Source organism: Marmota monax, unplaced genomic scaffold (genome assembly GCF_021218885.2).
Source record: "Marmota monax isolate L192 unplaced genomic scaffold, Marmota_monax_Labrador192_F-V1.1 WCK01_AAM20220418_F8-fsc00002, whole genome shotgun sequence".
Lineage (NCBI taxonomy): Eukaryota > Metazoa > Chordata > Mammalia > Rodentia > Sciuridae > Marmota > Marmota monax.
Window position 1 is genome coordinate 8055935 of NW_026693571.1, and position 13055 is coordinate 8068989.

At 36.1% G+C, this 13055-nt stretch overlaps 1 pseudogene; it reads right to left on the bottom strand.

The window, feature by feature from the left end:
- Positions 1 to 2566: 2566 nt before the first annotated feature.
- On the bottom strand, positions 2567 to 2956 carry LOC124102683 (large ribosomal subunit protein eL31-like; annotated as a pseudogene).
- Positions 2957 to 13055: the final 10099 nt, after the last annotated feature.

Consider the following 13055-nt stretch of genomic DNA (forward strand, 5'->3'; position numbering starts at 1 on the left):
TATTCAAGGCCAGCCACTTGGTCTTTCAGTTCTGAGATTTTATTTTCTACATGATATACTCTATTGAAGAGACTTTAAGTGAAATTTTTAATTTTATGTATTATGCTTTTCATTTCCAAGATATGTGTTTAATTTTTTTAGTATCTTTATCTCCTTATTGATTTTCTCATTTTGGATTAAATATTCAATAGGTGTCTGGAAGTTCTCCTAGTAATCCACACTCGTAGGAGTGGTTCACAATAGACAAAAGTCCTTTGCAGTTCATTCTTGTTGAATTGTTTCCTACATCACCTACATAAAACCTATAGTGCAATGGATAGGAACTACAATAGGAACCACAATGTGTTATTGAGATCTTTGTTTATAAATGTTGGGGCTTAAGTCCAAATGCTCTGATAAGTCTTTCTGTTCTCCTCTAACCCAGTCCCCACAGATGCCTGGCATTTTCCATATCCACAAAATGACTTACTATGTTCTTTTTTGGACCTCTACTATCTAAAGTAATGCATGATATGCAGTTGACACTTATAGAATATTTTCTGAATAAATGGATAACTAGAGTTTGTGTCTGAAGGGAAATATACACCTATAAATTTAATAGTGTGGATTACTAGGAGACCTTCCAGCTTTGCTTTCATTGAATTTGAAGATTCCCAAGCTGCAGTTGATACTGTCCAAGAGCTATATGGAATGATAATAAGTGGGTGAATCTTACCAGAAGTGGAAATCATGTTCAAATGAAGGCAGGAAAGAAGGAGTAGTTGAGATGAGCAAGAATAATGGGAATCTCATAGAAATGAGACTCTAAGGAGACAGGGGATGGGGAGGCAAGATGCCAAGTGCAAGTGGAAGTGTTAGACTTTGAAATGAGAAATGTCACCTCTTAGACTCCAATAGAAAGATGAGCCAAAGAGGATGGGTGGGATCCAAGCAGAATGCAGATTAGTGGCAGAAAGTTGAGGTTATATTTTCTGTTAAAATAGGAAATGAGATTATTGGCTGGGAATGAGAATGGAGGAGAAGAAACTATAGAATAGATTTGAAATAGTCATGAAGAAATGTGGGGTGAGAGCTTGCCAGGAAACATGGAAGAATTATCAGGTTGAGATTTTTTTTAAAAAAAAAAAATTATTTTTTTTAAATTTATGTATGACAGTGGAATTCATTACAATTCTCCAATTAAAAGATGTAGACTGGCAGAATGGACTTTTTTTAAAAAAATTCAACTATATATTGTTCACAAGAGACTCATCTTACATGCAAAGACAGCCACAAGCTGAGATTGAAAGGATGGGAAATAATATTTCAAGCAAATGGAGCCCGAAAACAAGCAGGAACAAAGTGTATTTCAAATTAATCAGAAGAGGCAAAGAAGTTCATTTCACATAGGGAAAAATCCAACAAGATAAAAATAATGGTAAGCATTTATGCCCCAAACATCATTGCACATAATTATTTAAAATACTACTCAACTTAAAAGCCCATACAGACCCCAACACAATATTACTGTGTGATTTCAGCACACCTCTCTCACTAAATGATACAATATTCAGACATAAACTCAGTAAAGATTCTTCAGACCTGAAACATTACAAATCAAATGTGCCCAACAGATATCTATTGAATATTTCATCCAAAACCAGTCAAATTCACTTTCTTCACAGCTGCTCATGGAAACTTCCCCCAAGATAAACCATATTTTAGGCCATAAGGCAAGTCTTAGAAAATACCAAAACAAATGTTTATGTAATTACTTGCATCTTATCAGATCATAATGGAATAAAATTAGAAACCAACAGCAAGAAAAACTACAGGAACTACATAACTATAACTATATAATCACATGGATTTTGAACAATAAAGAAGTGACAGAAAAAATAGGGGAGAGATTTAAAAATTATTAGACTCAAATGAAAATAGAGATACAATATGTCAGAGTCTTTGGGACACTATGAAGGCAAATCTATGAGAAAAGTTTATAGCTATTATTGCCTCCCAAAAAATCAGAAATATTTCAAGTAAATAACCTAATGATGCATCTTCATATAAACAAGACCAACTATATAAATAAGACTAAATAAGTCCCAAACTACTAGAAGAAAGAAAATAATTAAGATAAGAGCTAAAATTGATGAAATAGAAAATGCAAAGAATCAACGGAATGAAAATTGATTCTTTGACAAGATAAACAAGATCAATAAAACTTTGGCCAAATTAACCAGAATAAAGAGGAAAAAGACCTAATTAATAAAATTAGAGATGGAAAAGGAGATATCACTACAGACATCACAGAAATCTAGAGGATCCTTAGAGACTGTTTTAAAGACTTGTACTGAAATAAATTAGAAAATCTAGAATAAATCAATTTCCAGACACATATGACCAATCAAAATTGAGCCAAGAGGAAATAAAAACCCTAAGGAGACCAATAACAAGCAATGAGACTAAAGCAGGAAAAAAAAAAAAAAAAACAACTTTCCAACAAAGAAATGGGTCAGCTGAAGTCTACCAGAACTTTATTTTTTTTTATTTTTATTTTTTACAGTTTTATAACTTTATTTAACTATCAGCAGTTAGTTCTCATCCACGTTGACTGTAGATTTTTTAACGTGGTAATGGGGACATAGGTTACCAAAGTATAGAGCTTGATTGGTGAATCTTCATCCTTCTCACGTTTTCGGGACAATCGCACACCAATATGATATGGGACATTCCTTAGTCCGTTGGCCCAGACAGCTTTATTGAGCCTGGTATCAATGCGCACATCTGGAGTTCCCATCTCCTTCATGGCAAATTTCCGGATTTCTTTGAGTACCCGAGGAGCACTCTTCTTGAAGCCCACTCCATGGACCCGCTTGTGAATGTTGATGGTCTATTCCCGGGTCACGTCCTTGTTGATGGCAGAAGGGCCCTTCTTCCTCTCGCCACCCTTCTTTGCAGGAGCCATTCTGCCAGGCCCAAGTTAGAAAGCTCTACCAGAACTTTAAAGAGAAACTAATACCAATGCTCCTCAAATTATCCCATCAAATAGAAAGGGATGGAACACTTTCAAATTCATTCTATAAAACTAATATAACACTGATACCAAAGTCAGAAAAGGACACATTAAGGAATTAAATTACAGACCAATATCCCTGATAAACATAGATACAAACATGCTTCACAAAGTATTAGCAAACTGTACCCAACAACACAGTTAAGAAAATTGTAACACAACATGATCAAGTTGATTTCATTCTAGGGATGCAATGGTGGTTCAACATATACAAATCAATAAATGTAACACCACTCATAATCTTCTCAATAGATGCAGAGAAAGCCTTTGGCAAAATTTAGCACCTAATCATGATTTAAAAAAAAAAAAAAAAAAAAAGGAAGAAAAGGAACTCACTCAATATAACAAAGGCCATGTATAAGAAGCCCAAAACTAACATTATAGTGAGTGATGAAAAAATGAAAGCATTTCCTCTAAAATTAGGAACAAGACAAGGATATTCACTCTCACAATTCCTGCCCATTATCATACTTGGAACTTTTGTCAGAGAAATTAGGCAAGAGTAATAAAAGGGATACAATGAAGGAAATGAAGAAGTCAAATTGGCTCTGTTCACAGATGATATGATCCTATACATAGAAGATCCACAAAGCTCTACAAGAAAATAGAGCTAATTTTTAAAATCAGCAAAGAAGCAGAGTACAAAGTGAAACAAACACAAACCTGCACAGTCATCTGATCCTTGACAAAGTTACCAAAACTATGTTGGAGAAGACAGCCTTTTAAACAAATTGTGCCAGGAAAACTATGTATCTATATGTAGATGAATGAAGCTTAGATCCCTATTTCTCACCCTGAACAAAAGGAAACTCAAAGTGGATCAAAGGCCTAGGAATTATACCAGAAACTTTGCAAGGGCTAGAAGAAAACATAGGGTCATCAATCCAACATATAGTGCTATCATGATAGGGTTCCTCGAGCTCAGAAATTAATAAATGGGATGTCATCAAATTAAAACCTTTTCCATAGCAAAGAATGCAAAGAGAGAGCCTACAGAGTATCTTTGCCAGCTACTCTTCTGACAGAGGATTAGTATACAGAATAAATAAAGAACTCAAAGAACTTAACTCCTAAAACACAAATAACCCAGTCAATAAATGGACAAATGAAATAAAAAGGTACTTCTAAAAAAAAATGGCCAAAAAATATATGGGAAAATGCTCAGCATCTTTAGTAATCAAGGAAATGCAAATCAAACTACACTGAGATTTTTTTTCTCACTCCAGTTAGGATGGCAGTCAATAATAATAATAATAATAATTAATGTTGGTGAAAATGTAGCACAAAAGGGAAACCTACACTATTTGTGGGATTGTAAATCAGTACATCCACTATGCAACTCAATATGGAGGTTCCTCAAAAGACTAGTCATATAACCAACATATGATCCAACTATTCCACTCCTTGGTATTCATCCAAAAGAACTGAAGTCATCATACTACAGTGATACATGCATGCCCATGTTTATAGAAGCACAATTGACAATAGCCAAATTGTGAAACAGTCTAAGTGCCCATGTACAAATGAATGAATAAGAAAATGTGGCAAAGTTGTCATTTGCCAGAAAATAATGGAACCTGAGAACAATATGTCAAGCAAAGTAATCCCAACTCAGAAAATCAAGGGTCATATTTTTCTCTCATATGTGGAAGTTAGAGAAGGGAAAAAAAGGTCTTTAAAAAAGGCAGGGGGAGAATCTCATGAAAGTAGAAGGGAACCAGTGGAGTACAGGAAGGGAAATGGGTAAAGGAAGAGGGGAGAGAGAGAGAAGGGATTGGGGAATGAAATTGACCAAATTACATTGTGTTCATGTATGAGTATGTTATAAGGAATCACACTAATATGTATAATTATAATGCACCAAAAATATATTTGTAAAAAAAAAAAAAGGAAATAGACCAGTTTGCAAGAGAAGTGATACATAGAAAATACTTAAATTTGAAATGAGTAAGTACAGAAAACTCAAGTTTTGTTTGAGACCTCATAAACTTGGTGCATTTTTAAGATGTTTTAGCTGTTTGAATGTATCTACTAGAACAGTAAGACACATAAATATGTGATACTTTGTGGTATGATACGGATTATCCAAGGCAGGTAACATCAGCAATTGTCAGTTTACAATGTTCCTGTAAGCAAAATTGAGTTTGCTTTGAACTTTAGTCTTTCATAGACTCTAAATCCTGCATAGCCTGTGTGATATTTTAATATTATAGAAATGAGGCTGGTGAAAATTGAATGAAGATTACTTTTTTCTATCTGGGATTTAGTATGCTGCAACAGTTGAAACAAGCTGTCTTAAAAACTTACTGTTAACACAAACCAATAGGTAAAAATAAAAGCTGCACCATTAAACTAGGTCAGAAGTTTTTAAAAAATCTAACTAGTCTTCACCCTAGGCAGAGGCTGCCCAGTTGCCATAGAATCTGTTAAATTTCAAGGAAGTTTATCTTTAGATTGTAAGTTCCCTATGTGAATACATAGTTGTTTGTAGCATACTTTATTTAGAAATTTGGGATTTCAAAATACCAATGCCAGTTGGTTGCAGTGGTGCACATATGTAATCCTAGTGGCTCAGAAGGCTGAAGCAGGAGGATAGCAAGTTCAAAGCCAGCCTTAGCAATTTAGTGAGGCTCCGAGCAACTTAGCGAGACTCTCCCTCAAAATAAAAAATAAAAAGGGCTTGGGATGTGGCTTAGTGATTAAGCACCTCTGGGTTCAATCCCCAGTCCCAAATAAATAAATAAACAAACAAACAAACAAATACCAAAAAGAACAACATAGTCCTGCCAATTTAAGAGTTTATTGTAAGACTTAACTTTAAGAACTATGCCAGACTTTTTGTTTGTTTCATACTATTATTTGTAATATATCTGTGAAAATCTTTAGGATGGTTGTTTTGGTTATAGATGGGTTCAATTCTCAGCACTGCATATAAATAGATAAATAAAATAAAGGTCCATCAACAACTAAATATATATATATATATATATATATATACACACACACACACACACACACACACACACATCTACATATGTGTGTGTGTGTTTCAAATTGTTGTTTAATTTGAAAGATTGTTTCCCCTTGCAAACTGAAATCTGTGATCATGGTGCCAAATCCAGGTATAACATCCTGTGGGCAGCCATATTTTATCTTTTTAAAAAGTGTTGATGAAGCCTGAGGTTGTGGCTCAGTGGTAGAGCACTTGCCTCACATGTATGAGGTACTGGGTTAGATCCTGAGCACTGAATATAAATAAATGAACAAAATAAAATATAAAGATATGTCAACAAATGAAAATTATTTTTAAAAAGTGTTGATGAATTTATAAGATATTAACATAATTGTGTAATAGTAGACTTTGTTATCCCATGAAAGTAGTTGTAGGTATAGGGTCTTAATTAGAATAAGATATGTCCTATACTTGTATAATTTTACCAAAATGGATTCTATTGTCATGTATAAATAAGAAGAACCAATAAAATAAAATTTAAAATATATATGTGCATATATATACATACATATATATATATATATATATATATATATATATATATATATATATATATATGATTACTTAGTATATCTGCACAATTACCTTTGAGCCATGATTCTAGTTGAGCCCTTTGTTAGCCCAAAAATGAGTAGTTTCTCCCAGATGGAAAGTTTAAAAAAATGTCAAAAACTATAATATATTACCATCATGCCACATAATAACATTTTGACTAAAAACTGACTTTCTATATGATGGTGGTCTGATATGATTATAAGGGAGTTAAAAAATTACTACTGCCTAGTGTTGTGCTTTGGATATGAAGTGTCCCCCAAAAGCTCCCATTAATGCAGGAATATTCATAGAAGAAATGACTAGATTATGAGTGCTGTAACCTGTACAATCTCAACAAGTAGAAACACCAGCAAAAATTCAGGACATGAGTCCCTCCTAGTTTGAATGGACTGATTGGGTGGTAACTATGGGTTACCACCACATAAAACCATCTTTTATGGGCAACTGGAAATACAAAAGCTTTGTTTACACCAGCATCATTTGAAATATATTTATATTTTAATATATATTTTTTAATTTAAAATATTTTTAAATTTTATTTTATTGGTTCTTCTTAGTTTTGCATGAAAAATAGACTCCATTTTGATAAAATTATACATATATAATTTAAAGTGTTTCATGAGAATTTTAAACAGATCCATCATGAGGCACAATATGGTTCAAAGGTAAATGCAGAACTAAACATGGAGTTTTGACTGTCCTTCCTCTTAAAAGATCAGAAGCAATTTCAAATTATTCTACAATTAGATTAAATCCTAATGCAACATTTTCCAAAAAAAAATCACAGTAGATAAATCTCCCTTCTCATGTGGGACATCTACTTTGCAGATAAGCTGTAACCATTTTCTCATTTCCTATTCATAGCACTACCCAAGGTTATTTGGCCTCTGTCCCCACTCTCCTCTGAAAACAGCTCTCATGACAGTCACTGATGATGCGCCTGTTGTAAATCACACAGGAACTTTCAAGTTCTAGGTTATTTGGCCTGGATTTGGAGCATTTGACAAAACTTTGGACCCTTCAGATGATGTCCATCTGCTGGTTGTAAACCTTTGACAGCTGTATATCCCTTTTAGGATTAAGTTTTAAATCCCTGCCACCTGGTAAGTCACTTACTAATGGATCTCCTGCTTTCCTCTCCATCTTTATCTCTCATTCTTAGCCTTGTTCTTGGTTCCAACTGTCCTGATCTCTGTAATCCCCTGGAAGTGCCAGGTACCACCTCCTTCTTCTTCGCCTGGCTCATCCCTACTCACTCCGCAGACCACAGCTTCGGCATCCTTTACTCTGGGAGCCGTGGGCTTCTAACTTTGAGTTTGGAGCCCTTCCCATATGTTTCCATGGAGCTTCTAATTACTTGTTTATCACAGTGTGTTACCCTCATCATTCAGGCAGTGTGATACCTAAGTATATAAGACCCATTAGAGTGGAAACTGATTCTATTCAAGAGATATTTCTAGTAGAGTGCCTGGCACAGAGAGTTCTTTAATAACTACTACATGAATTAAGCTTATTCTTTTCGAAGACCTACTTAGTCCAGGTGCTGTGTTACATGCTTGACAAATAGTCGTCTCAACCATCATGAAAACCTTTCAAGAGAGTAATTTCTATGATCAGGAAATTGGGCCACCAAAAAGCAAAATAATTTGCTCTTAGCTGGTTAGATCTGGAGTTGCCCCGCAGCCAGTGATATACAACCTCAACAAGAAGAAACACCAACTGAAATTCAGGACATTATATCTGGTCAACAGAATTCCCAGATAAGCTTCTGCGGCTCAAGAGCTTGACTTGGAAGCTGCTCAATAGGAATTGACTCAGTCCCAAAACAGGAATGTATTATATATACAATTATGCGTCCCTTAACAATGAGGAAATGTTCTGAGAAATAAGTTGTTCAATGATTTTATCATTGTGCAAACATCATAGAGTATTTCACAAATCTACATGACATAGGTCAGTCACTCAACATGATTTCTTGATTAAGAGAAGTGTTCAACAAGAGACGCATGATGGGTAATAATGAGTGTAATACATTCCACTATTGTCATGTATGTAAAAAATAAATTTAAAAAAGAAAACTTACATGTGAAAATCTAAAGTGAATACCATTCTCTATTAAAGAAAACTAACCTAAAAAAAAAAAAAGAGAGAGAGAGAGATGCATGAGATGGCTGCTGACATGACCAGGCATATTGCTTTGCTGTAAACTTTTTTTCTAAGTAAGTAGAAAGGGTACACTCTGAAATAATGATAAAAATATAGTATAGTCAATACATAAACCAGTAACAGTTCATTATTGTTATCAAATATTAAATACTGCACTGAACGTGCTCTGATTTATACTACTGGCAACACAACAGCTTAGCTTACACCAGCATCACCACAAATGTGAGGAATATGTGATGATGTGACATTAGGGTGTTTTTCTTAGATCACTAGATGTTTTAGTTAGTTTTTTCATCACCGTGACCAAAATACCTGACAAGAACAACTTAATGGAAGAAAAGTTTATTTGTGGATCACCATTTCAGAGGTCTCAGTTTATATACGGCCAACTCCATTGCTCTGGACCAAGGTGAGGCACAAACATCATGGTGGAAGGGCCCAGAGGCGAAAAGCTGCTCCCTTCATGACAGCAAGGAAGTGGTGAGGTGGTGGATGGCACTATAGAAAAGCACCCCTCCAAGGCATGCCCCCAATGACCCACCTCCTCCAACCACAACCCACCTACCCACAGTTACCACTCAGTCAGTCCATTCAAACTGGGAGGGACTCATTAGGTTTCAGCGCTCATAATCTAGTCATTTCTCCTCTGAATATTCCTGCATTAATGGGAGCCTTCGGGGGACACTTCATATTCAAAGCACAACACTAGGCACTAGTAATTTTTTAGCTCCCTTATAATCATATGAGGCCACCATCATACATAAAATCTTTCTTTAGCCAAAATGTCATTATATAGCATGATGATAATATGTTATAGTTTTTGACATTTAAAAAAAAAAGTGGGGGGGTGGCTTTCCAGCTGGAAGAGACTACCCATTTCTGGGCTCACAAAGGACTCAGCCAGGATCATGGTTCAAAGGTAACTGTGTAGATAGACCTACTAATCAAGAACAATATCTCCTCTATGTGGTTCTGACATCCCAGGGACTAGTTTTTCTGTACCTGGATTATCTCAGAGTCAGATGCTAGTCAAACTAGGGATTCCTCCTGGAGCTTAGAGCACACAGAAATTATTTAAACTAGCCAACCCTACACTGTTTTCCAGGACCTTCCTTGACTTTTCTGCAGAAATCATAGTTTAGACTCTGGCCTAAATCTTCTGCTAGCTCCTATCTTATGCCTCCTTACAACCTGGTGTCTTTCTCATGTGGTCCTGGGTGGCATGACTGTCTCTACAACCTGTGAATATAAAAAAAAATTGTTTTTGAGTTCCTCCTGTATCTCCTTTCAGGGCCACACTTGGCTGACCATCTCATAAAAGATACAAACCAGAGTGAGCTTGGACATGTTCCTGAGGTCAAAGGGAAGATTCTACCAAATGCCAAAAGCAAGAGAAAAACAACCAGGGCTGGGGATGTGGCTCAAGCGGTAGCGCGCTCGCCTGGCATGCGCGAGGCCCGGGTTCGATCCTCAGCACCACATACAAAGATGTTGTGTCTGCTGAGAACTAAAAAATAAATATTAAAAAATTCTCTCTCTCCCTCTCTCTCTCTCTCTCTCAAAAAAAAAAAAAAATGGGCCCACTGTGCTGAAGCCCACAGGCTTTCTAAAAAAAAAAAAAAAGAGAGAGAGAGAGAAGAGCAACCATTGGTTTAAAGGAAAACCATCAATGTTATTCTCATGCTGGAAATTTGACTGTTAAATGTTTCTCAACAGTTTTACAGTTTTCTTCCTCAAAAAGCCACAAAGCTAGTAATTGGTAAGGAAGGATTTGGTGGGCTTGGTTCTATAGCAAAAAGGGTATTGCCTATTTCTCTAATCTTCAGAATGACCTAAAAAGAATCATACTGATGCAAAACAGAGTTGCTAGAAAAACCCTTATCATGAGTCCAGGACAAGGTGAATTCCTGTCTGTCTGAAAATTCCCTTCTCTTCATAAGAACTTTTCAAACACTGCTGAGAAGAGTGTTTGACCCATCTACATTTCCTGCCACAACCTTTCCTGACTAATTTCATGAAGGTATTGAAGTTGGGATGCTAAGACAGTGCTGAAGTGGGAATAAACTAAAGGATGATCATCCTAACACCAGACTCAAAATCTATACTTCCTACCCACAAACACATGTTTTTTTCAGAAATTCTCTGAATGAAATGTAGGCAGTTAATCATTTCCTGGGAGAATACCTTTTGACCAATTCCCAAACATGATTGATAGTATTTCTCTGTCAATATGACATTTTTCACCAATATTTATGTAAGAAAAAATGTTCTCCTCTACATTTGTCTTTAAAGCTCAGTACCACATATTAAACAAAACAATGTACATTTTAAAAATCTCAGTTACTATCCTCTTGATAAGATATAAGAATCACAAGAAAAGAGCTCTAGTGCCAAGCAAGCGGTCATGCAAATTGTGTGTTACTAACACTAAAAGATCACATTAACTGCCTACAAAGCAAGGACTTTAATATCTATATCAAGTTTTTGGTGACCAAGGAATGATGTGTTAAATATTTCTACATCCTCACACGACAGATTATTTGTTATATATAGTATTCTTCTGTGTTCGACCACATCTTAGGAAATTGACTCAGAGTTTGGGGTTAATTTGCAGTATGATACCATTTCTGTAATCTAAAATAATGTAAAATCTTTTTCCTACTAATAATCTTTTACCATAAAATCTGGTTTTCATAAATGAGTTAAACAGGAAATGTATACCTGTGCGGAGAATATCAAATCAGGAATTGGACTAAATTAGCACTTTTACCCAGACCAAGGGATTGTCCCTCTTCTGCCCTCCTCTGGCTTTACCCTTGCACATGAGTGAGGAGACTGCAGGGAACTATTTGCCTAGAGCTCCTTCTAGATCACACTCTGAGTACCTGAAACCTTATTCCCTTCAAACAGGAAGAAGAGCAGAGGGCAATAGGGTTTTGTCACCAGAAGAATCATCCCCTTTTTAATCAATCTTTCCAAGAAAATCCCTATCCAATTACTGCTGCTGACATCCTAGAACGGTATCAGATGATACCCTAACTATATGGGCGGCTAGAAATATACCCGAGAGCATTGCCACAAGCAAATAAATAAATAAATAAAGAAGGGGGAACTATATTTAAGACAGGAAGGGAAACTGAGTCTACTTAGGTAAACGGAAACTTCTGCTACAGGTACAATTACTTGGTGAATAACTGTAATTCACCAAATAAACTTAAACTTCCCTCAAGCCAGCACTGCTGTGTTTTGGTTTTCACCTCCTAGCCAAGTAAGTTCAAAACCATGTCCAATGGTCAATTAGTAGGCGTGGATAGCAGAAGAATATCCGATTATCTTGATTTGGGGGAAATTGCCAGTGATCCCAGTTCTGAGCATCGGCCTGAGATCAGGATTGTCTGTCACTCAACACCATGTGAATGTTTCTTCATTCTGAGTCTAAAAGCACCTGAAATAACCAGGAATGGGCTACTAATTCAGTCTTGAAAATCACACTAGATTAAAAACCTGTCTACATAGTCCCCTGCCATCCTGAATTATTCTTCACAGCTTTTGACCCAGAGTGACAGACAATAAAAGAGAGTGGGTGGAGCGGGGTTTTCCGCAGGTGCAAGTACTTAACACATTTCCAGAAGCTGGAAAGAGTACACACACGGCAGGGATGGCAATGAGAAAGCATGGGATTTCAGCAAGACAGAACCCCTGAGAGTTTTCAGGCTGTTCATGAGCACATCCCCAGAGGCCCAGAACCAAAAAATAAAAATAAAAAAGGCAAAAGCAAAAGGTGTAAGTACAATTTTGATCATGGAAAAGCTGCCTTAGTCAATGTCTGTTACCTGACCTTTCCATTTTCTCATATCCCTATCTCTACTCATATGACCACCAGCATTTTACCTACATGGGGCTTTAAAACCATCCAAACCCTTAGAGATGTTTTTAAAAATAATCATATGGATTTCCTAGAATAGCACTTGTAGGAAGGAAGAGGACTGCAAAGTAAAGTTCATTCTGCTATTTAAACCTTCCTTGAACCCAGACTAAAGGAGTCTTCCTCTTTGTCTGTAGACAAGAGTCCACAGCGAAGCCAACTTACTTACAATGCAACAGAGGAAACCCAGGCTTACCAATTAGAAAAATCAAATGAAGTCAGGCGCAGTGGCACACGCCTATAATACCAGTGATTTGGAGGCTGAGGCAGGAGGATCTTGAGTTCAAAGCCAGGCTCAGCAACTTAGCAAGGCCCTAGAAACTTAGTGAGACTGTCTCTAA